This window comes from Triturus cristatus, chromosome 7 (assembly GCF_964204655.1).
Source record: "Triturus cristatus chromosome 7, aTriCri1.1, whole genome shotgun sequence".
In the NCBI taxonomy this organism is placed as follows: Eukaryota; Metazoa; Chordata; class Amphibia; order Caudata; family Salamandridae; genus Triturus; species Triturus cristatus.
This window is the reverse complement of record NC_140590.1, coordinates 1559987457-1560012645: the sequence shown is the minus strand read 5'-3', so window position 1 is coordinate 1560012645 and position 25189 is coordinate 1559987457.

The following is a 25189-nucleotide window of genomic DNA, read 5'->3' as shown; positions in this document are numbered from 1 at the left end:
AGAGCAAGTCGATTTTGCAAAGCCATAGATCGGATCGCAACCATTTCTGTTGTGGAACAGATTCATTTTAATCTGCTTGGTGCAGGGTCACCACTCTTACCACAAGTCCTTATCAAGTAAGGAGGAATCAACAGTGGAACGAAGTACAAACCATAGGTAATTTATTAAACATTCAGAATGGGTCTCCATCCAACGAGCACCATGGAGTTACTCAAGGAAAGGAGCACACTTGAACAATGGCTACATGGGTTTTTATAGGGAAGATCACAAACAAGGAACGCCCAGAGGTAAATAGAACTTAGGAAAGAACACACAAATGAGCTAAGGCAAGAATCTGAGAGCCTCGGTGTCTTATGCAATTTCTACGTTTTAAGACTGAACAACAAAATGTGCTATTCTGAGTAGACTTTACTTAAGGATTAACTATTGCCTGAAAACCTTTGAGCAAGCTGACTCTGCATGTTTACATAGCCTACAATGTCCCAACCTGCAATTTTTTGCCTAATGTTTATACAGATGCGGTGTCAAAAAGAGAACCAGACTGAAAATAGGGCAGGGGTGAAGAATGGATGAAGCATAGCTTAATCAAAAAATGAAAGAAACAGATTTTACATTTTCACACTGTATTGATCATCAAAAATCCTCCAGCAGTGTCAGTAGATAACCAACATACTACTGTACATAGCTGTCAAATTTTTCGCGAATTCAGAATTACTTCCACTGAAGGTATCAATGCACTAAAAATGTCACCTACTATTTCAGAAAAACAAGCTCTTTTTATACGTGTTAGTTCCTTTGCATCTTCATTGCTTCCAGTGATTCTTTTCACATGGTACACTTTTGGGAATACTATTCCAAAATAGCAGCCCCCGTACCAATGATCAGGTAGCCTGAAATAGGCTTTATTGCCACACACGTAATAAACTCCAGGAAATACTGGATCTGTTCCACCTTTTAATCCCCATCCCCCAATAACTAAGAAATTATGTTCACACGCACTGGAACCAATAAATACATTGTTATATTCAGTCTTTAATCTATGGAGGCAGATCTTCCCTTTCTTTTCAAAGTCCACCGACGAAGCAGCATGAGTCTTGCCAGTTTTATAAATTTCATCTTTCTCAGCCCATTGAGGTATCTGTGGTTTCGGTTCAGGAGCCCTTCTTTGGAAGTCCTGTCTCCTCTACTCAACTAAATTCAAAAATATATTTTCTTCTTCGTGTAATTTACATGTTAAATTGTGCTTGTATGCTTCAGCTATATCTATTGTTTTTATAGTTAGAAAATATTCTCCGATAAACTGTGCATCTTTAGCACTAAGAAATGGGTTCATGCTCTTTCGCATAGGAACCTCGGAAAAAATCACATCTACAGTAGAATAATAATATTGTAATTTCCCTGTTCTATAAAACAAACTTGCTAAAATACTGCAAGAAATACCATAGGTTAATGGAATATGGTGATATATTACACCTTCTGCTACTGATACAGGTAATTTCATACACACATGACAATCACTAACTTCCATAGTGTCCACGTATATCACTAGTAACTTTGTAAATACATTTAAAGCAATGTCATTATTTGTCACAGTGTGGTGTACATCTAACTCATCTGGTGCTTCTAAATCTACTCTGTCTCCTTTTGTCTTATTCTAATCTGGTGTTTCTAATGCTACCCTATTTCTTTTAATGTTAGCTACTCTCTCATGCGTTTCTGTGTTATTACTTTTTTTTTTAACCATCAAATAAGGGATGGCTACTGTTAGTACTAACCAAATTATGAGTACTAAAAATGTATTACATATGCACATATTCTCAAACATCTTTGTACACAATTTCGTTTTTGTTTTCCAGCAGCTCTATCATCAGCCATTTTGGGCTAAGAAGATTTCTCTTCTTTACTTCGAATTATTTGTAAAATTTTAAATTCTTGGGGAAAATTTCAAGTTGGTCTCACTTCTTCGCAATCTGTTTTGCATTTATTTCTTCATCACTTTCTTCGTTTAAATCTAGATTCTCGAATTCTTCAAGAATTACATAGATCCATTCAGAACCCTTGAACTTATTGTTCAGTAATTTTAATCTTTGACTTCTTCGTTTGGGCTTATCAGTAGATGTCCCAGACTGACAAGATATTTTGTTTACCTGGTTAGGTTCTTCATTAATAGTCTTGAAATGATACTTTAACCTTTTCACACCACCTGGCAAGTTATCACCTCTTCTGACCCTTTTTGCTTGCACTGCGCTGTCACTGTCTTCGAGAGCTCTTTTATTTTCATTAAGTTGTGGCACAATTTGGTTATCTTCATTTTCAGAATGCCTCTCTGTCTGACCCTTTCCAGGGCTTACTTCTGTAACGTCCTTTTCTGCCTGGATGCTTTCTTCTTCCCTAGTCTGATCTTGTTCAGGTTTTATCTGGATTTTCTCTTCTTCTTCTACCTGAACTTGTTCTTCTTTTCCTAACTGGTCCTGTTCAGGACTTACTGCACTTTGGTTTTCTGCAGCCTGAACCTGTTCTTCTAGACCTATCTGTCCCTCCTCAGACTCATGAATGGTTGCATCCACTTCTGTCTAAGTAGATTGTTCTCTCCTTGTCTGTTCCTGCTCAGATTCTCCAACAGCTGTATTTTCATTTTCCTGAGCTTGTTCTTCTATACCTGACTGGTCCTCACTATTCTCCTGTCTCTCTAAACAGATTTGGCTTCTTGTTCTCACATTTACTTCAGGTATATCAACCACTGGTATCCAGTCATCCTGAATTATGCTTGGAAGTTCTTGATCAGCTACTTCAGGATTTGTTATTCTATGTCCTTCAGCTGTACAACCTTCTGCAGCCTCAACTGCTTGAGTCAGTTGGGGTCCTTCCTCGTCAGGTGCTGGTACTCTCTTAGTGTGGCTTGCATGAATCCAATTAGGCAAACCTGCACACTTCACTGCTGTTGTTGTAACCAATATAACCTGATGTGGTTTTGCCCACCTCGGTGCTAGGCATGACTCTCAAGTTTGATTCTTTTCTAGCACCCAATCAACGGGATTTAGATCATGTGCTTGATCCGGCTGCCTGGCAACTGCGTCCTCTCCAACCTGGTGAGGGATAGAACGCACTAGGTCAGCCAGTTCTTTGCAATATTCCAATACCAAATCATCAGTTATATTCAACAGTTTGTGTCCTGGTACACCTCCCTGCCTCATTGCTCTTCCCATGAGTATTTCATGGGGACTCAATCCTGTATTCTTGTCAGGAAAGTTTCTGAGTCCCATCAGAACAAGAGGTAAAGCATCAGGCCCCTCCAATTGGGTGGATCCACATACCTTTGCCAGTCTTTTTTTATAGTGCCATTTATTTGTTCTACCACTCCAGAAGCCTCTGGGCGATATGCAAAGTGCAGTTTTTGTTCAATTTTAAATGCTTCACAGATTAGTCAACTTCTTTCATTATTAAAATGAGACCCTCTATCTGATTAGATAGTTACTGGAAAACCGAACCGCAGAATCAGTTCTCTCAACAAAAGTTTGTCAACTGATATACTGTCATTTCTTCTAGTAGGGTATGCCTCCACCCACCGTGAAAACAAACAAACTATAACGAGTATGTACTTCAATCCTCTGCAAGGTGGCAATTGAATAAAGTCAATTTGTAGCCTTATAAATGGGCCTTCTGCTTTTCTAATTTTTCCCATACAGACCACTGTTTTCCTTCTTGGATTCAACTGCTGACAAGTTAAGCATCTCTGGCATAGACTCTCTGCTACACTCCTGAACGTTGGATTAACCCAATCCTGTCTAAAGAGTCTGATCATGGCTTCCCTGCCTATGTGGGTGTCTCCGTGATACATCCTATCCATTTGTGAAAGCATGCAGTCTGGAATTACTAGCCTGCCATCTAGGTAAATATATACATCATCTTCTGACCTCTTTTGGCACCCTACTTTCACCCATTTTTCCTTTTCGTTCATCTCTGTCTCATCTTGCAGTTGTCTTACGTCGTCCCATGTTTCCAATCCTGAGAGGAAAATAAGTTGGTAGCTAATTCCACGTTTCAATTTTTTTATTTACCGCCGATTTATTTCTTGCACAGTATTGGACAACCTGGTCAGCATACCTATTACCAGCTGACACATAGTCATCTCCTGACTGATGTGCGGCACACTTGACCACTGCCACTTTTTTTGGCAAATGTATTGCTTCAAGCAGTTCTTTTACGAAATTTCCATTTTTAATTGGGGATCCTGAAGAAGTCAAGAAATCCCTCTGCATCCAGAGTTGGCCAAAATCATGCACAACCCCGTAACCATACTGGCTATCCGTAAAAATTGTTACTTTCCAATTTTTCCCAATCTGGCAAGCTTTAATTAAAGCTGTCAATTCCGCTACTTGTGCAAATTTGACTCCTGGCAAATAGGATGCTTCGACTATTCCAGCCAATGTACATACAGTGTAAGCAGCACTTAGCCCTCCCTCCTCATGGCACATACACGAGCCATCTACAAACAGCTCATGTTCGGCATTCTTCAAAGGTTCTTCCTGTATGTCTGGATGGGGCTTGGTGCAAACTTCTGTCACATCCAAACAATGGTGCTCAACTTCATCCTTCACCTCTTCTCCATAGACATCTAGTAACAAGGTGGCAGGGTTCAGCATGGTACACCTGACTATTCTCACGTTTTCAGCACCTAAGATGATTCTTTCATATTTAGTCATCCGACTAGGAGTGAGATATTGAGTTCGAGTTCTTGTTAAAAGAAGAATCTCAACTGAATGTGGAACATGCACCTTTACCGGATGTCCCATTACAATTGATTCGCTTTGTTCCAGACTCATGCAGGTTGCAGCTACTGCTTTTAAACAACCAGATAAAGCTGAGGCTACAGGGTCCAAAGTGGCAGAGAACTATGCCACTGGTCGTCACATCAAACCATGTCTCTGGGTTAAAACTGAAAGTGCACAACTATTTCTTTCACAACAAAACAGTGTGAATTCTTTTGAGTAATCTGGCATACCTAAAGCTGGAGCTTCACACAAACATTTCCGTAAGTTCATAAAGGCTCCCATGCTTTCGTCATCCCATTCTATAGGATCTTTGGCTCGCTTCTTGGTCATTTGTATTAGGGGTTTGGCCAGCATTGAAAACCCTACAATCCACTGCATACAGTATCCTACAACTCCAAGGAACATTCTTATTTCTCTCTGAGTTCGTGGCAATTTCATTTGTCTTATTATTTCTATTCTTTCTAGGGTCACTTTCCTTACTCCGCGTTATATTTGGTGTCCTAGGTATCTGACTCCAGTTCTGCAAAACTGTAATTTTTCTGGGGACACTTTATGTCCACCATCAGCCAAATGATTCAACAAGGCAATTCAATCAGTAACACAGTCATCTCTTGTCTTAGACGCGACTAGTAAGTCGTCAATATACTGCACCAATACTGACTCCCTGGGCAACACTAAGGTTTCTAGGCACTTTTTCAGGATCTGATTGAAAATTGAAGGACTTTCAGTGTACACTTGAGGAACGCAATTCTAAACTAAAATACGGTCCTCAAATTTTAATGAGAAAAAATATTGGCTGTCTGGGTCTAATGGAATGGAGAAAAAGGCATGGCATAGATCGATTACAGTAAACCATCCTGCCTTCCATGGTATCTGGTACAGTATCACGGCTGGGTTGGGCACTACAGGGCAACAAGGTACAACAATTTTGTTAATCTTTCTTAGATCTTGAACTATCCTATATTTCACGCTAGGTTTCTTTATGCCAATTATAGGTGAATTACAGGGACTACTCATTATTTCTTTTAGAATACCTGGTTCAATCATTCGATCAATTTCTGCTGCAACACCAGTTTTAACTTCAGGACTCATTTTGTATTGTCGAGTATTTGGGTAAACTACACCTTCTTTCACAGTTACTTTTACTGGGTCTACATTTGCCATTAACCCTACATATTTTCCTGTAAAATCCCACACATCTTGATTTACTGTCGTATTGACCTTGTCTGGTAAATTGTCTTTTGTCATCACGGAATACATCTCATCTACCGCTGTTCCTTGTTTAGCTAACATGAATTTATAGACTCCGTCTTCATCTGGGGTTTGGATTGCAACACCGTCCGGTGTGCAAAATATTGTGCAATTCATTTTGCACAGTAGATCTCTTCCTAATAAATTTATAGGACTGGAATCACACACCACAAATTTGTGCATTTCCCTGAAATTGCCAATGCGTATCTCCATGGGTTCTGTAATAGGGGTTCTAATCTGTTTATTGGAAATGCCCACTACTTGGATCGCTTCTCCCGAGAGGGGCAGGTTTGGAATGTCTGCTGTTCTCATAGTAGAACGGGTAGCACCAGTGTCCAATAAGAAGGTAATATCCTTTTCCTCCCCCTTCAGGCACCCTCATTGGTCACTGTCATCGAAATAAGGGTCCTGTAAAAGAAACTGTGAGGTTACAGAATTTTTCTTACCACTTCCTCCTTGAAATCCGGAGTTTGCACTGTACTTGGCCTGGTTCACAAAATTTGGCATAGGGGTAGGTGGCAACTGACGCTGTAGATTTACAACCTGCTGCGGTTGACTCATTATCACCTCATTTTGCGTCTGTGGATTTAAATTTTGATTTGGGCCATTATTGTTCTGTATATTTTTACATTTGTTTTTCCAATGCCCCAATTTTCTGTACCCATGACAAGGAAACTTTTTCTTTGCCTCCTCTCTACTCATTCGTCCCTTTTGTTTACCCCCCTTATTTTTATTTTGGCCTTGACCCTTTCCTTGATTTAGTTGGAGTTTCTGTTGTTCTGCTAATTTTACTTGTGCCCACATCACCTTTTCTTCTAATTTCTTTCGTTTATTGCCAATTTCATCTCCGCAATACTTTGCGTATTTGAGAATATTGTCTATGTGTCTCGCTTGCCAACACAACATGTGTTGGCGAATCATGTCTCCAATTTCTGGTTTTAATCCTGTCACAGATCTATACACAAAATGTCCCATATCTTTATCTCCAATGTTCTCAAAACCACTATACTGCTTAAATACCTGCAATAAGCGTTCATAAGTATGTACTGACTCATTTCTGTCCTGGGTCGTTCTATCTATCTTTACCCAATCTGTTTCTTTTGGAGGAATTTTCCCTTTCAAGAAAGTGATCACCTGGTGATATTTCTTCATTACCTATTCTGAAGGGGCTCCTGTTTTCTCATCTCTCGGGTATTCATCACTCGGCCAATCAACAGTAATTTTACATTCTATCCATAAATCAGCAGGTACCACTATGTCAAATAAGTCATCCAAATCTTTTAACAACACTTTAGAAACTTTCACAAATCTTTCAACTTGCCGATACCACTCAACTGGCTTATCTCTTAACTTCGGAAAATCATTTGTAAATGATAAAATATCATGTCTGGTCCATGGAACATTTACATATCCTCCTCCAGGCACCTCTCTCATTGGACATAATCTTTCCACCTTTCCTGTGTGTTTTATCAAAAATTCAGAAGTTGTTCGATTGGCGTGTGCTTCCTCCCTTTTTCGCATCCATCTAGCTTTCCATTTATCATATTCATATTTTCCAGGTTATTATCACTGAATTCTGCTCTGTATGGTTTCTGTAATACCTTGGATATCCCTATTTCAACTGCCATTTCAGAAGCTAGGTCTGTCAATTTCTCATGGAATATTTTCGTATTTCTAGTGATACTTCTGCAAATGAACAGTAACTCTTCTTCACTGTAAGTATTTAGCCTGTCTAGTTCCACGTTTCCAGCTATCATTTCTTCTAATTCCACTTTCAACTTGTAAATGTCTAGAATTTTCAGTGGCTGTTTTGGCTTGTCTATTCCTTTGTGCATCTTTCTTTTTCTTCTAGGGATACTATTGTGGCACTCTTGACTCCTGTAGATGTTTCTATTTGTACTTCCTTTGAACAGCTAGGTGTAACTCTTCTCGGGGTTTCATTTATCTGTCCTCTTATTGGTAAATCCATTAATGATATTACCGAATCACATTCGCTGCCTTGATCATCAATTATTATATTCTCTTTTCTGGGTTCAATTGTAGGTGTGGACATGACTGGTGGTTTGTGAGCTATTGTCTTATCACCATATAATGGAACCACCGGACCTATAGTCACTGGTATAGGTAGTGCTTCAGGGTGGGTACTCAATTGGGTTATTTTCTGTATCAATTCCTCTCTATTCTTGTTTATTGCCTATCTTTCTTTTTTCTGAAGTACCCTTCCATTCGTTGGGTCATGTATAACTTGGGGAACTAATGGTGTTCCCAAGACTGGAGCACTAGGAGTAGTTGTGCTCAGTCCCTCTCGGTAAGGTGGAGGGTTTTTCATTAAAATGTCCTCCAAAAAATCATCTTCCGATTCTCCACTACCTGTCATCGTTAAATGTTTGGTCTTCTCTGTGCACTTGCCTCCTTACTGTTCCTCAGCCATTAATACAGGATATAATCTCTCAGCCACCATTGCTTGTCTCCATTGTTTCATCTGATTATCTTGTGATTCACGTGGTAGCCTAGGATAAAACCCTCTACAGCTTCTGCTACTTCTGGATCTATCACGCTCAAATGCTTCAGTCTCCCATTCCTCTAAAGCTTCATATTGGGTTAATCTCGTTTGGGGCTCTAATTCATTCATTCTTAATCTAATCTCAGGTTATGTAGAATTCTCCCGTTGAACATATCATATTCTGGAAAAGCTAGAACTCCATCATTTTGTATATTCTATCCAATTCTCCAACCACACACAAGTGTGATAGCCTCTTTCCATTATGTATGATGCAGGCATTTTCGGGGGAGGGATAAGAATTCCCTCTCTAGTCTTAACAGGTTTATCCTTCTTGAAATAATTTTTAATTTTCTGCAGAAATTTCATCTTTCTTTTTTCTCCGTACATTTTAGGTGTTGATATTTTTATATATTGTTCTCTGGCAAACCCTAAATACCTTCTATCTGGTCGATTTCCTATCAATGTTGGATTGTTTTTCCACATACAAAACCCACTGTCAATTAAATATTGTAGATTCTATTTTTCTAGCCAATCAGAGGTTCCTTTTTACTCTAATGCTTGACCAATACCAGGGCGGTTTCTATTCTTTCGACCAATAATTTGTTTCCACGCTACACGCTTAGCCAATACTAGCGCGGCTTTTCTGTGACATCAGTAACACTCCTTACTACTGACCCCTCCTTTAGAATTTCGCGTCAGTCACTGGAAATCATCAGGGGAAGAGATTAATGTCATGGTAACTATTCACTATTTGTAGGAACAAGGGGTGTGGCCTATGTGGGGAGTAGTGGTCTTGTTGTACACTTCTGGTAGAGCATAAAACAACTGCTGACGTGTGGGTATGATCCCTTACCACAGTCCAAGCAAAACGTGCTTCGACCATTTGATAGTAAAACAAATGACACAAAAACATTAGCAACTGAACCTGAACTTGGGTCTGCATGCGCTGTGGTATTTTGTTGAGGGGGGAGATCTTGACTGTTTGGTATGTATCCATATGTATGCACCACATAGATATCTTACTTGGTTCCAGTTCTCACACACATTATCTCAACCTACTGAGCTATCTATTTCTGTCCCTGAACAAGATGCTCTGAGCTGCAGCTCAGATTCTCCACAGGGCTCCCCCTCCTTCAGAGAGTGGTTTTCCACTCTCACACCAAACTGTTCCGGCCCTGCACCAAGGCTCCCCCACTGACCTCTCTGACATCTCCACCAGCTGTGCAAACAAATCTCTCTGAGTCACTGTAAGTTTAGCTCTTGAGGACAACCCACAAGCAAGGCCATAGCTTCCTTAAACCTACAAACAGTCCACCTGTTTTCTGTTCTGTGTTATGCCTAAACTGCACTGTATTCTTTTTGTTTGCATCTATGTGGCATTTCTGTTTTCTAAATGTTTGCCTGTGGGTGGTGTCAGGTTCTCAGTTCAAACCCCTATTATATGGAATTCCTTGCTCCAACCTCTTCACCAGCAGACGGACTATATGAAATTTGGGAAACAGCTAGATACCTGTCTTTTTTGGGCAAATTTGCTCAAATCACAGCACAGCGACCACCCTGATTGCTGCCTCAGACGACATCAGGACCCTCCTAGACAGGGAGAGACCGCCGCTCTTATCCTCCTCGATCTCTCTGCAGCGTTCAACACTGTGGCCCACTACACCTGCATGGTCCCCACCAAATGGGAATCAAAGGGAATGCCCTGCAATGGATCTCTTCATTCCTCTCCGGACTAACCCAAAGCATCCCCCTCCCACCTTTTACCTTGCGACTGAAAACTTAATTTGAGGTATCCCAAAAGGATCCTCTCTAAGTCCTACACTTTTCAACACTTACATGGCACCCCTAGCCATCATGGTCAGATCCAACAGCATGAACAAAATGTCCTACACTGACAACACTCAGCTCATCATCTCACTCTCTTTTGACCCTACTAACACCAAATCTAATTTCCTCAGGTGCATGGCCAGTGTCACAGGCTGGATGCATATTAGATGCCTCAAACTCAACACAGACAAAACAGAAATACTCATCTTTGGAAGCAGCAACTCCCTGTGGTACGACTCCTGATAGCCAACGGAGCTCGGCACTGCCTCCCACACCGAGACCACGCAAGAAACCCCGGAATAATACTCGACAGCAAGTTTCGATGAGAATGCACATACACGCTGTCTCATCCTCCTCCTTTCTCACCCTGTTCCTGCTCAGAAGAATTTTCAAATGGCTCCCCTCAGCCACTATACGCACCGTCACCCAAGCCCTTATCACCACCTGCCTGGATTACGGCAACTCCCTCTACGTGGGAATCACCGCTCCACAACTAAACAGACTTTAGACCATCCAAAACGCAACAGCCATGCTCATCCTTGATCTCCCGAGGCAGACCCATATCCCCCCCGCCTCAAAGCCCTACACTGGCTCCCCATCAGCAAATTGTGCCAGTTCAAACTACTCACCCACGCCTAAAAATCACTTCTGTAAGAAACTGGCACTATATACACTACACCAAAATGAGGTATAGTGTGTATACAGTCCAAGTGACCCCAGAGGTAGGCAGAGGTTAAAGTTAGATAGAACCTTACTTTCTATTTGTGGTAGAGTGGTCGAGCAGTAAGGCAATATCAGAGGACAGTGTTGTGTTAAGCATTTGATGTACACACTGATTCAGCAAAGGAATTCACACACTCAAGAACTGAACTCTAGCCCAATTGGTTTTGTATAAAAAAATATACTGATGTTTTATTTTAGAACCAAGCAAGCCTGGCACAGGTAAGCATAAAATACTTTACAGTAATAAGTTGCTGATTGTAGAACAGTTTGAAAATGCAATAGAATTTGTACTTTGTTTGATTTACAGGGGATGCAGTAGGTTGCATATACAGTACATTGGAATGAATAGGCTTTTTCAGTAAATTGCAGGTAAGTTACTTTTCTCCTTACTTTTCTAGCTCAGTGCTGGATCCTTAGATTCAGCACTGGGACATTGCCTGAAAACAGGTAAGTAAATACATTTTGGCTATTCGCATAATTTTTAAAGAATATCTTTAGATTTCAAAACTCCACACTTGGAAGAAAAACAGTGCATTGAAATGAATATGCTTTTTCAGTAAATTACAGGTAAGTTACTTTGTACGTTACTTTTCTTACTCAGTGCTAGAAACCTGGATTCAGCACTGGGACATTTCCTGTAAACAGGTAAGTAAATACTTTTTAGTAATTTGTGCGATTTTTAAAGAATATTTTTAGATTTCAAAACTCCACACAAAAACCTTTTGAAAGAAAATTGTCAATGTTATCCTATGGAGGAAAAACAGGTTATCGGTTCACAGGCAAGTAATCGACTGTGGGAGTTAAGGTTCTGGGGTTAGACTCAGGGTTCCCCCAGGGTCAGTGATGCACTTTTGTTTTACCCACAGCGGCACTAGGGCAGCCGGGTGCTGAGTGTTGAGGCCCAATGTTATCCAAAGGGGGATAGGGGGCCTCCGGTTGGTGGTTGCTGGCAAGCAGGCCACTGGGATGTTGGAGCAAAGCTCCTAGGGTTTAGGTCAGGGCAAATAGGAAACCAAATTAGCACCAAAGATGCACCCTCAGTGGCACTAGGGCGGCCGAGTGCAGGGTGCTGTTTTGAGGTCGGGTGCCCCGTTGTTTTCAATGGAGAACCTCTGGTTAAAAGAAACACTGGAGGCTTGGGGGCCGAGGATCTTCTGGGTGCGACCACCACTTCGAGAGGTAAGTTGGGATGTCTTGGGTTGGTGAGGCACTGTTGGTTTGGGCACACAAGGCTGTGGGGCGTCGGGTGGTGGGGTGCCTTGGAACGTAAAGTCTTACCCACTCTAGTCGCGGTAGAGGGGATCCTCTGGATTGAGACTGCAGGCTTCGACTGGAGGCTTATGGCAGGTCAGGAGTTGCCGGATCTCGGGTCAGGATCGCAGGGGTGACCTCCTCGTGGTGTTTTTCCACTCGAGCTCTGGCCGGGTTCGGCGGGTGCAGAGTGGGTTGAATTCGTGGTATCTGGCTGGAGCCAGAAGCTGCAGTTTGAACAAGTCCGGTGTTCACGGGAGAAGCAGTCTTGGAAGTGAAGGCAGGCAGGTCCTCCGGGGTTTTTGAGGTTGCTGGCTGCAGGACACACCAGGATTTCGCAGGATCAGGTTCGAGGGGAGACAGGACTGTAGGGCTGGGGCCAAGTCAGTGGGCGCCGTCCTCTTATTAGCTCTGCACGGCTCTTCATCCTTCTTTTTCTTTTCTTCTTGTCGTCGGACTGTATCTGAGGAAACAAGGTTCAGGGTGCCCCCTAAATACTAAATTTAGGGGTGTTACAGGTAGGTAAAGGGCGGGGACCAATGGGTCCCTTCCCTAGGGTGGTTACACCTCCTATTCTGCCACTCTCCAGTGGGAGGGGCGCAGGAGCCTGTCCCTGATTGGCTGGATCCCCCCATCCTCAAGATGGCTTGGACTCGAGGTTGTGCTTCACCTCGCCTCCCCCACCTAAGGGGTGGAGTTGGCAGAGGTGGCCACACCTCTTTCCCTCCTTTGTTTTTCCCGCCGGTTCTCCCGCCCAAAGTGGGGAGTAGAAACAGTGGGGACCAGTTGCTGAAAGCAGCAAATGGTCTGGGGAGGCTCACAAAGGCGGCATGCCTTTGAATCTTCCCCTTCGTGAACCCTGCCCATCCTTGGGGAGGAGGCTTGGTAACTCGTCCCAGGATGTGCATTGTTCCAGGCCCCCGAGAGCAGCAGGCTGTCAGCCCAGGGGTCCAGAAACATGTCTGGTGGTGGCAGCCTAAGCAGCCACTCAGTCGGGTCACTAGAAGTTGGTCGAGTTTCAGGGGGCATCTCTAAGATGCCCTCTGTTGTGCATTTTACATTAAATCCCTCACTGGCATCAGTGTGGGTTTAATGTGCTGAGAAGTTTGATACCAAACTTCCCAGTTTTTAGTGTAGCTATTATGGTGCTGTGGAGTTCGTAATGACAAACTCCCAGCACCATACACTCTTAATGGCAACACTGCACTTACAATGCACAAGAATGGACTTGGACACTGTAGGGGCACAGGGCTCATGCCCGTGTTGCCTTACCACTGGCATAGTGCACCCAGCTGGAGGGGTGGCTGATCTAGCCAGGGCAGTGGTTTGTTAGGTATGGCACACAAGTGCCACGTTGACTCTTTACTTTGTTCTTCACCATGACACGCAGCCTGCAAAGGCAGTGTGTGTGTGAAAAGGTGTAGGGCCTCTAAGGGTGGCACAATAAGTGCTGCAGCCCTTAGGGGTCTTCCCTGGTCATAGTGCCCTGGGTACCTGTGGTACCATTTCCAGGGGTCCACCTGTGGCCAGGGATGCCAATTGAGTTTAGGCTTCAATGCAGTTTTAGGGAAGGAACATAGGCCCTGGGTACCTGATTATCAGGAGCCCAGGGCACACTCAGTCAAAGTACATCAGCAATTCAGCACAAAGTGGGGGCATGCCATGCAAGAAAGAGGTCACTTTCTCACAACTTCACAACAGGGACCCAGCCTACCTCAACCACAGGGTGAACTTCCACCGACCTACCTGCAAATGTTGTTCCTCATCCCTAATCCTGACCCACACCCCCTGCATCCACAGAAGCAGGAGTGGTGGCAGCGCCTTCTCACACCTGGCGGCCAAGTTCTGGAACAGCCTCCACCTCCGTACACCCCCCTCCCAGCAGGAGTTCAAGAAGGATCTGAAGACTAGGCTCTTCAATGAACTCATCTCAGCAGCGGCATTCCCCGCCCCCTGCCAGTGCCTGGATACCCTCAGGGGTGATAAGCAGTGCTCTACAAATTCTATCTGATTAATTGATTGAAATCAAGTCTTCTGCCGACTAGGGGGTGACCAGGGGACCTTTAGTCAACGAGTCTCGGCCATCCGAGGACGATGTCTCGGTGACACCCTCTGCGTCACTGGATCTCGATGGGGTGCCAGTCTCCCTCCTCGAACAGATATCTGCAGAGATTCTCTTTTTTCCGCATCACGTGCCCTCAAGGGGGCTCCAGTGTGCGTTCTTCACTGGCGTTATTTGGGCCAGAGCCCTCATTTAGACCCTGTTGTCGTAGTGCGGAGCCGAAAGACATTGTACCCCTTTCTCCTCCAGCCATGTCCATACCTCATCAGGCGTGATAAAGAATTGATGTGGCAGAGTAAAGTAAGCTGTAGGTTATCCCCAAGGTACTTAGTGCCATTTTGGCTGTCAAGAAACTCTGACATTGTTTCTGTAGTCCGGCAAAATGTGCACTTTCTGATCGGTCGGGTCCCATGGGCCATGGCACGTGCCCTTTGCCGGATATCATCTAGATCTCAGTAATTCAGCAGACTGACCACCACTGCCTCAGCAGTGTGCATGCTGGGGGATGTCTGGCCGGCAAACTATGCACCCGTTCAACAATGTAAAACTTGGACTGGGTATTTGCAAACACCATGTAGAGCAGCCAGTCCTCCATGAACAGTTTAGCGAAATGGGCATCTGTCCGTTCCGGTAGGCTTGTCAGCTTGACGTTGTTACATTGGGATCTTCGTTCTGCATCATCTGCCCTTTCCTGCAGAATTTGTCAATCTCTTTGCATTATATTGACCCGGAGTCGCAGCGTGACCACCGTTAGTCTCAGAGTGGCTAGAGTAGATTCTGTTTCTTCCACCCTATCAGTAAGTTTCTTATGATCAGTGCGCAACAGGTCAACATCAATGGCTATTGCGTCTGTTTTCTGCTCCAGGGCCATTCTGGAATCTGGTAGGGCCTGCCGTGGGGCCTACAGAATTGTGTTGAAAAGTGTATGTTATGTAATAATGCACTTCTAGAGCGCACATACACCCAACTGAGAACCTGACACCACCCATCCTTTGCCTCTTCAACTTGGTGGTGGTGAATAAGGTGGCAGAGAATGAGCATAGATTCCTAGTTGGTAAATAGTTCATGATTCTAGTTCTTAAATTGGGGACCCCCCAAAACGCCTTAAACATTATGCAACAGGCTTTAAAAGTGATCCTTTGTTCCAGTGGCAGCCATTGAAGACTCCTCAAGAGGGGATAGTATGGCAGTTCCCAGGTGCCTTAAAAAATAAGTCTGGCTGCCTAATTCTGGACAATCTGCAGTCTTCATAGTCGAGTTTTTGGAAGACGAGATAGAAGGAATTGCCATAATCTAGCCAAGACGTAATTAGTGCAATGACCACCAGAATTAAGTTCTCATGGGTTAGGTACCTAGCAATCTTTTTTATTTTCCTCAGTGTCAGAGAACAGGTTGAGATCACAGAACCTATCTGGGGTTTTAGGGTAAGCTCATGGTTGAAGGTAAAAACTAAGCTTTTAGTCGATGTTTTAGGGGAAGTGGTTTCCCCCATTGCAGAAGGCCAAGCAGAAAGACTCCAAGTGTCGGTTTTATTATTTAAAATGGCAATTTTAGTTTTGTTAGCATTGAGCTTTAAAACATTGCTACCCATCCAGTCCCAGATGAACCCCAAAACAAATTAGATGTTTCTCTTTGATTCAAGGGAGCCATCTAATGTAAAAAGAAGCTGGGAGTCATCCGCCTAATTATATATCTTATAGTTGATCTCGTTTAAGGCTTGACTAAGGGGTTTAATGTATATATTAAATAAATTAGGGGAAAAGGAGGAATCCCGTGGAACCCCACAGTCCGATTGAATTGCTGGGACCTCAAAAAGTCCTAAGATAACCGACTGTGTTTGTTCACCAGAAAAGATTTCATCCAATCCAGGGCGGGCCATGAATCCCAACGCGCTCCACGCGGCCCGCCAATAGTTTATGGTCGGCCGTTTCGAAGGCTGCTGAGAGATCACGTAAAACTAGAGCGGAGGTCAAGTTGTTATTGCCTTCCATACACATGTCATCCACTACAGAAATAATTACTGGTTCTTTACTGATTCAGCACCATGAGCAGGATGAAACCGGCTTGGCAAACATTAAAAAACTGAGAGTTACCATATCTGTCTGAGCCAGATGTGTTTCTAATAATTTGGCAGCATTCAAGGACCTACTCTACCACCCGCTGAGCAAGCCATCTCCATCCCACAGGGAGAGTAGAAGCACTCTCTGTTGAGCTCTTGGTCTTTCACCAGAGCCGGACTGGCTACCGAGCATTTCGCTGGGGTGGCAGGGTAGGGTCCAGGTTCACTGCTGAGGGGGCTGATTTTGTTGCTGTGGAGCTGCCGGCGCTTCTAAATGAACAATACAAAATAAATAGCTTTAAAGCATACTTTTATAAACATTTGTTTTGCATTGTTTATTAAGAAAAGCCCGGTAGCCAGTCCGGCCCTGTCTGTCACTGGCACTGGTAAGCTGTCTCTGCCTTGCCTCACAACTGCCAAACCGCACCACTTGTCTGGGTCCGCTCGGCAGCCATGTGCAGCGACTTACAGCCTATAGGGCCACCGATGGGTCGGTTACCCGGTGTGGGACATATGCATGCATGTAGAGGTGCCGATAACAGTTCTCAAAAGAGATATAATGCCAGGATAACTGTAGTGGGTCGGGAGCATCATTCCTATGCGCCCGCCATCTTGCCTAGCGAAGCCACGCCATCGTTTTATAAGACAATCTAATCCATTAATGCAGTTGGGCAAGGAGCCTACTCCAGTCAACAGAAATCATTGCACTGGCTTTCTTCCATATATGTAAATTGGGAAAGAGGTTGGGCACAATCTCTCCTAACGCACATCAGGTCCATTACACCGCCGTGAGGCTCCAACTTGGCCTGTGACCCGCTCACCTTGGATGCTAGTCCTATATCTACTCAAAATTTCTTGGGTTGGTGTGTGGGACTTTCTCTAAAAGGGCTCCAAACCCTGGCACTTGACTCTACATGAATTCAGGGGATACTACCTCCTCCCAGTCCCACTGGATAACAACACTTGATTATTCCACCTCCCTTCTTATTGCTTTAAAAAGATGGCCATGGGACTAACACATTTGATATTTCTTATATGAATGACTTTTTTTTCACAGTATGTGACATGATGGTGCAGTAGTCTTCTTATGGCCTCCCACCTACCCCCAGTTGAAGCCATTCTCTTTTTCTGTGTTCTTTTTTCACATCTATCTTTTAATTCTCTTCTTCCTTCATTGTGCCTATATTTGGTTGTCATTTGGTCCTGTTCTCTTGACTCTCGTTCTTTGTGTCCCCAACCCACCCCACATGCCAACCCACCTAGTTTAGCGTCCGCCCCCACCCCCAGTGTTCCAGAGCTGGTTGGGCTGACCTAGTTGGAAGTCACACTTACTGTACCTGCTGTCATGGAAACTCGTCCTCTGTGTGAAGTGTAATGAGACGCTGTGTAGAATGAAAATAAACCTGAAATTGTGAAATATTAAATACCAGCAAATGCTGCTGTGGCACCCCTGAGTCCAAACAACCATGTAGGACAGCACTGGGTCACAGTGGCGTAGCATGGGCGGGGGCACAGGGGCAGTTGCCCGGGCAGAAAATTCTTAGGGGCATTCTTAGGGGCACAGGGGCATTCTTAGGGGTGCACAATTTTACAAGAAAAGTGAAAGGACACTTGCCTTGCCCCGGGCACTGGCAACCCATGCTTCGCTGCTGATGGGTCACCCCTAAAACATAGCCCAGATAGGGAGCGAGGCTTCACAGAAGCTGGTGTAAGACAATAACACAGAGGGATTTGTTCGTTTTTAAATAAATGAAACCGAAAAATTGAAACAAAAAAAGTGACTTATTTTCAAAATAAACACTTAGGATGTTGTTAAAGTAATCCAAAAACCAGTGTTTAGAAAGTTGTAACTCGGGCCTGAGACAATGAGGCAATGGTAAGGCCCTTTCCTCGCACATTTGCCACTGTACCTGTCGCTTTGGTCACGCTTTGCCACTGGATTCAAGCTAGCCTGGCTGAAGAGGGGTGTTACCCGGAAACCGGTCCCAGGATGCTTGTTTCCGGTCCAGGGAAGACATGGCTTGGTAGTTGTTCCTATGAGACACAGAGCCAAGACTGATTTGCATATGGTTGTGTCTGATCTGGGGTGGCGAAGTGAGCTAAAGAACGATGATGGATTCAACCCAGATCTGTGACTGGGGGTGAGAGTCTGAAAAGTTTCAGCGCTTAGTCCATCATCTCCTGGTGTTTGATTTGTTTGCCTTAAGTTGGCAGGGTATGCCCAGAAGTGGGTCCCTTGTTCACTTTGGCACTGGGTTCAAGCTAGCCTGGCTGAAGAGGGGTGTTACCCCGAAACCGGTCCCAGGATGCTTGTTCCCGGTCAAGGGAAGACATGGCTTGGCAGTTTAGGCTGGACTGTTCCCATGAGGCACAGGGTCAAGACTGTTTTGCATATTACTGTGTCTGAACTGGGGTGGTGAAGTGAGCTAAAGAATGATGATGGATTCAACCCAGATCTGTGACTGGGGGTGAGTGTCTGAAAAGTTTCAGTGCTCTGTCCATCATCTCCTTGTGTTTGCTTTGTTTGCCTTAAATTGGCAGGGTATGCCCAGAAGTGGGTCCCTTGTTCACTCTGCCACTGGGTTCAAGGTAGCCTGGCTGAAGAGGGGTGTTACCCCGAATGCAGTCCCAGGATGCTTGCTTCCGGTCCAGGGAAGACATGGCTTGGCAGTTCGGGCTGAACTGTTCCCATGAGGCACAGGGTCAAGACTGATTTGCATATAGCTGTGTCTGAACTGGGGTGGCAAAGTGAGCTAAAGAACCACGATGGATTCAACCTAGATCTGTGACTGGGGGTGAGTGTCTGAAAGGTTTCAGCTCTCCGTCCATCATCTCCTTGAGTTTGCACATGTGTTTGTTATACAGTTAGGTTAGAAGGCATGTGTTAGTGTTGCTCGAATATAAATTTACCTTTGAAATATTGGAAGACAAGAGGCGGTTGGCAAAACAGGAACCGTTGTTTAATTAAACACAGCGGCCAGGAGATCAGGCAACAGAGTCGGGTCTGGAGACTGACTCGAAGCACATTGGTTTCTGCCGTCATTTAAGTACTTTACATGAAGTATCATAAAACGATTTATGCATTCCTTTGGCGCCAGACATTTGAGCCTAGTCACTGGGCCATAAATCGGGGGTTTGAAGCGCAGGTGGGCCTCGTCCTTGTGTGAACATACTGCAGGGCCAGTGGGTACGTGTCTGTATGTCTGGCATGAAGAGTGCACGATCACTGTGTATAATGTGCAGGCTGTGTGTTCCTAACTTAGTGTGGCATCTGACTTTATGGAGTTTATGATAATGCGCACCCCTCTGGCCAAATGTGTTTTATTAGGGCCAATCTTCCGAGACCATTGTGGTGTTGCTCCTATCTGTTGGAACGATCTGGGTTTTCCTGCTTGTGTGCTTTGTCTAAGGGTAACGCGTCCCCCCACCTTTGATGTGTCAACCATTTGCTTCAGGCCTAGGCCGCAGGGCCTGCCTAACCACGTATTTCTGACTCGGGGTGAGGAGGAGGGCACATCGGGTAAATTCAACAACGGAGATGCAAGTACGTTTTTATACGTACATATTTCGTGTTGTACATCGACAGCATATTGTCAAATATTAACATTAGTTATCAGCGTTATACCACCAACACTTAATTTGTGCTGATAATTGTTGTTAATGGGCAATGGCACGCATATTTGGGGACAGGGACTCTTTTTCGTCATCAGGCTTTCACCTACAACAATAGAGAGAAAAGTTACTAAGAAGGAGGAGGTGAGAGATAGAAAAACATTGACTAAGAGAGAAAACAGTGATGAAAAGAACCTAGCATAAGGATACAAAGACAAGGAGCGTCTAGATGTGGAAGTCAGAGGCATAAGGTTGATTCAAGAGTAGGCAGCCTTGGTATTCAGCAACCCAACGTGTGGCAGTTCTGGTGGCGGACTCCTAAGAAAAGCTTTGGGCCCCTGCACCTATTTACTGACTTATTATTTATTTATTCATTTATTTAGTTATTAAATGAAGCTCTACATACTACATTCACTTCTCTCCTGGGTAACTTGAGGGCCACAAACACCACCATAACATATCTCTGAATGCTTCCTTGCCTTTGAAATTCACTGTCATATTACACTGCTCACTGGGCCATCTGTTTGTTTCTTATAAGGCACCCTCGTCCATCTACAGGCACAAGAAGTCATGACATGCCAAAGCCGTTGAGCAAAGGCAGTGGATGCAGGAGACCAGTGCTGAACTGGAGCCGGTGGTTTTCGGTGCTCGGCACAAGCACTTAATTGTCAACACTGATGCTTGTGACAGTCTGTCCCAAGGTGTTGTTTTCTGGCTAATTTAGAGATGACCAGTTAATTATTAATTTAATATACACTTAAAATGACTATTACCTGCAGTCCAAGCCATTCTTATAACTTTGGGGGCCTGTAATAGTCCGAATTGTCACACTTGTAGGAGTGTGATGGTTAGTAGTTGTGCTGTTTCTATCATTGGCAGCACAGCAGGGGGCAATGTGTGATGCAAGCTGCAGTTGTTTATTAACAGGAGCCCTGGCGCTAGTTTTTTTTTTCTTAGGAGACTAGAGCAAGTGCAGAATAAAACCACACTACAGTCATACCACATAGCGCCTAGAATCAAAGCATTGAAAACCACCTGGAAGTAGGGGCACAGGGGAGCCGCAGCACCCCCCCCCAAATTTCCAAGCTGGTGTTCAGGAGGTGACCGAGCAATAAAAATACCATTACATTTTGTTTTTATCTTGACACATTTGCTGTGCGTTCCAAAACACAGGTCAAATGTCAGGCTATGTCTTCTGACACATTGATGCTAATTCAAAACTGTTTACTTTTATTTCTCTGACTGCAAAGTGAGAAGATTTTGTATAAGTGACCTCGGTGACAATATTGCTGGGGTACAGGAAGAGAAAAGAAAGGCTGTAGGAGGTCAGTTTTTGTCTACCTGACAACATTAAAATACCTGTAAATTAACTAAACTCATATTTAAAAATATATCAGCACAAATAAAGCACATTTTAATAGGATCTAAACAAATCAAGACACTTTCGTTTTTGATGCGCAAATGATAAATACTCAACGACACCCAATTTTCATGCATTTCGTTTGTGTGCTATATAGATTTATCAGTAAAACTGTATGTCTGGCCAATGGTTGCGGTTCCCGATGTCACTCATGAGACGGATAGCGTTTAGCAAAATGAGTGTCTTACCTCAGGTCATGTATGTGTTACAGCATATGCCGATGCAGGTGCCGGATGCTTCGGCTCATATACGGGGCAATTGGATAGAACGTATCAGTTTGAAAGTGTTGCAATGACCATGGGATAGTGGAGGGTTACAGGCTTCACATCTCTGCAGCTATTATTGCAGGGACATTTTAAGGATTGTGGGGGCCCTGGGCCAAATGTATTTTGGGGGCCCCTGTTCGGAGCAGGTTTGAATTTATGATCCAATTTCAGCTCTTTCATGACCTCTTTGGCCAGGTCACTTGTTTACATCTAATATTCAGAGATAGTGATACGTGTTTACAATATTGTAACACAGCAGCAGCTCACTGACATTACTGCAAATAATCTCTGTGATAGCCACTTAGGTCTCATATGTGAGGTCCTGTTTTGGTCTAAAAGAAAACATTTTTATGAATATTACAGGACATAAAATCAACATTTCTCTGCAAAATGGTTGTTAAAGACTCTCACATATCAACCACATTAAAAATAAATTAAAACAATCTGTTAAGAATTATTCAAGGACATCAGGGCAAGAGTCACTAAACAGGCCTGGCTTTATCAGGGGGCCCCGTTAAAAGGCTGGGGCCCTGGGCCAGAACCCACTTTGCCCATGCCTTGAAATGTCTCTGTATTATTGGGCTTCTCACTTGCACCATGTGGTCACATGGTTCATGGAACAACATACTGAATCGGTCACTGATACATTAGCGAGACTAGTTAAACTGCACGGGCTTTTGGGTCTACCGTTGGTCCATAGGAAAAAGAGAAGGTTCCTTCCAATGCAGGTCCTGACTCTTCTGGGCATATGGGGAGCAGACGTCGAAGAACAAAGGGGTGACTGACTATATATATTCACAATTTCTGATACAGTGGTTTGCAGCAATTAGTCCTATGTTGCCTCTGTTTTTACGTCATAGAGACAGGGTCAACACTCTACAAACATTGGGAGATGTATATGAAGATGGCCGCCTGATGAGCTAGGGGGTCTTCAGTGACCAACGGGGATTGAATGTCCGGGGATGTTTCCTGGCCTTCGCAGGGTTGGCTGCGGCCATTCACAAGAATTGGGTGGTTGTTCCACACGAACCAGACACACATATTTTGAATCAAACATTGCTAGATATGGGAGTGGGAAATACATTGATCACCAGAATATATGCATTGCTCTTGGCGAAGGACGCCCCCCGCATTGGCCCATTGAGGTTACAGTGGGGAGTCATGTAGGAGGAGAGCTGCAAGACAAGGACTGGGCCCATATACTTGGTAATTGCAGGAGGGTTACGCGTAATGCCAGACTCAAGTTGATACATTATAAGTGTGTTCACAGAGATGATGTTACACCCAGCTGGCTGCATAGGATAGACTCAACTAAGCCTAAGGGTCGCCCCAAGTGTAAGATTTCAGTGGGAACCTTTCTCCACGTGTGGTGGGAATGCCCGGGGGTACGTGACTTCTGGAAGGATGTAAATAAGGTGTTGAAGGACTTGGCTGATTGGACACTGCAACCGCCCATTCAACTATGCCTTCTGGGCCTGGTGCCCCGGGTCAACCACACCGAATATGTGGGGAATTTGCTGAATTAGGGCTGGTGGTTGCAAAGAAGTGTATTGCCAGACGATGGATGACACACAGATTACGCAGTAGTAAGCAATGGCTGTGAGAATACGTAAAATGGGTGCTGACTGCGGAGTCAAGCGTAAACTAATATATCCTTCGCTAGGTAAGAGGACGGAATGGGATCTGGAGGAGATACTCTTACAGCAAACCATGGACACTCCGCTGATGGAACTAGATGACGACGCTGCAGGCGACTAAATGTATGTTATCGCTGTATAATGACTGCAATGATATACAAATGGCTGAGGGATTCTTGAACACGTTTGTGCTTTTTTTTGCCGCTAGATCTGATTTAACAAATAATGATTGTTACTGTGGCTTGCTCCTTCTTGGGTGGGGGAAGAAGGGTAAGGGACATTTGAGATATTATCTTGTTGCTGTGTACTTAAAAACCCAATAAAACATAAACATTTTTTTTTATGTCTGTGCAAATTTAGTGGCCACTTCAATGGAAAATGTGTTGTCTATAAATGACTAAGTACTACCTCACCGGTTCGCCATAATACACAACCAGCTACATACCACTCGCCTGCTGAACGGGCTTAGCACATTTGCTGCACTTCTTTTTTGCACAACTCTTGGATTTTTCACGATCCCTATGAGTTCAGTAATGTACCACTAAAATGGCAGCAGCCCTCGCTCTGAAAACTGTTCCAGCACCTCTGCCTGACACTGGATCTCCAAGAAAGAAACATGCAGCCCATTCCACATCACCATCATGATACCTAATTTTTTAGTTTAAAGTTTCATATTGGCGCTGACAAAGCTCAAAGGGGTGTCAGAGCACAGTATTATTTACAAATTATTTATAGTCAGGGCAACTGAAACTACGCAATTCTTCGGCCGCCTCTTTTTTTTTGCCTAATTATGAATTTGACGCATTTGCCACATAACACGTCATCTGCCGCATAATCTGCCAATTTTAACCCATAAAATAGTTTCTAGCTCATACAGATCAAAAGTTACTAAAAACTTGGTGAAGTGGGTTTGTGTACAGTGGAAGGCCAGTAGCTTTTTTCTGAATTGGTAGTTAAACCAATCCTAATGAGGTGAAATCTTTTCCCAGACAGTATTACCATGTATAGTAATTGCAAAAATAATGAAGAAATAGTATAAAAAAAATTGCCACATTATGCTGCATAATTTGCTTTTTCTTGCGGCATAATTTAGTCAATCTTGCCACATAATTTGGTGCTCATCTGACGCATACTTCCAGTGGTCCTATTTATAGTTCATAATACAGTGTTGAGGAAATCTCAAACACCAATCAGAATCAGAGGTTTATTGACACAGTAAATAGTAGCCTGTGACTCACAGAGTCAGACGTATAGAGGTTCCCCGGCTAAGACCAGTGAAGACCCAGCCTCTAGCAAGTGCAGCCTGGGCCCACTGTGTTAACAGAGGGGCACATGGAGCTGTTTGCCTACAAGCCATGCAGCACTCTTCCTCTGGGCAAAGAAAAGTGTGTTTAACTTCAAACACTGTTTCTGTAGACTCCCAGTATATGTTTGTCCTGCAGCTCAGCACTAAAGACTGGGAATAACGAAATTCTATTACAGTCTCACCCTCAAACCAGCAGACTGGGACCTCGGCTCTCCTGCTTCTTCGCTACCTCACTGTTGGGTTATTCGGGTCTCTTGGCAGGGTTCTCCTGTTGCTGTGTCCTCTGCCTTCCTCCGTGTCCTCGCTCCACTTCCCTTCGGTCTCCGCGTCCTTCAAATGGTGCAGTTCGGCAGCTCTCTCTCCTCTTCCACGGGAGCTTAAGTCTTTCCTCAATTTCTCCCGCCAAGGATTTTAGCCCCGCTTCTGGGATTAGTTAATTTATGTTTATAGGAATTTCTTGCAAAAGTCTTTCTTTGACTCCTATGTGGAAATTTAGCTCG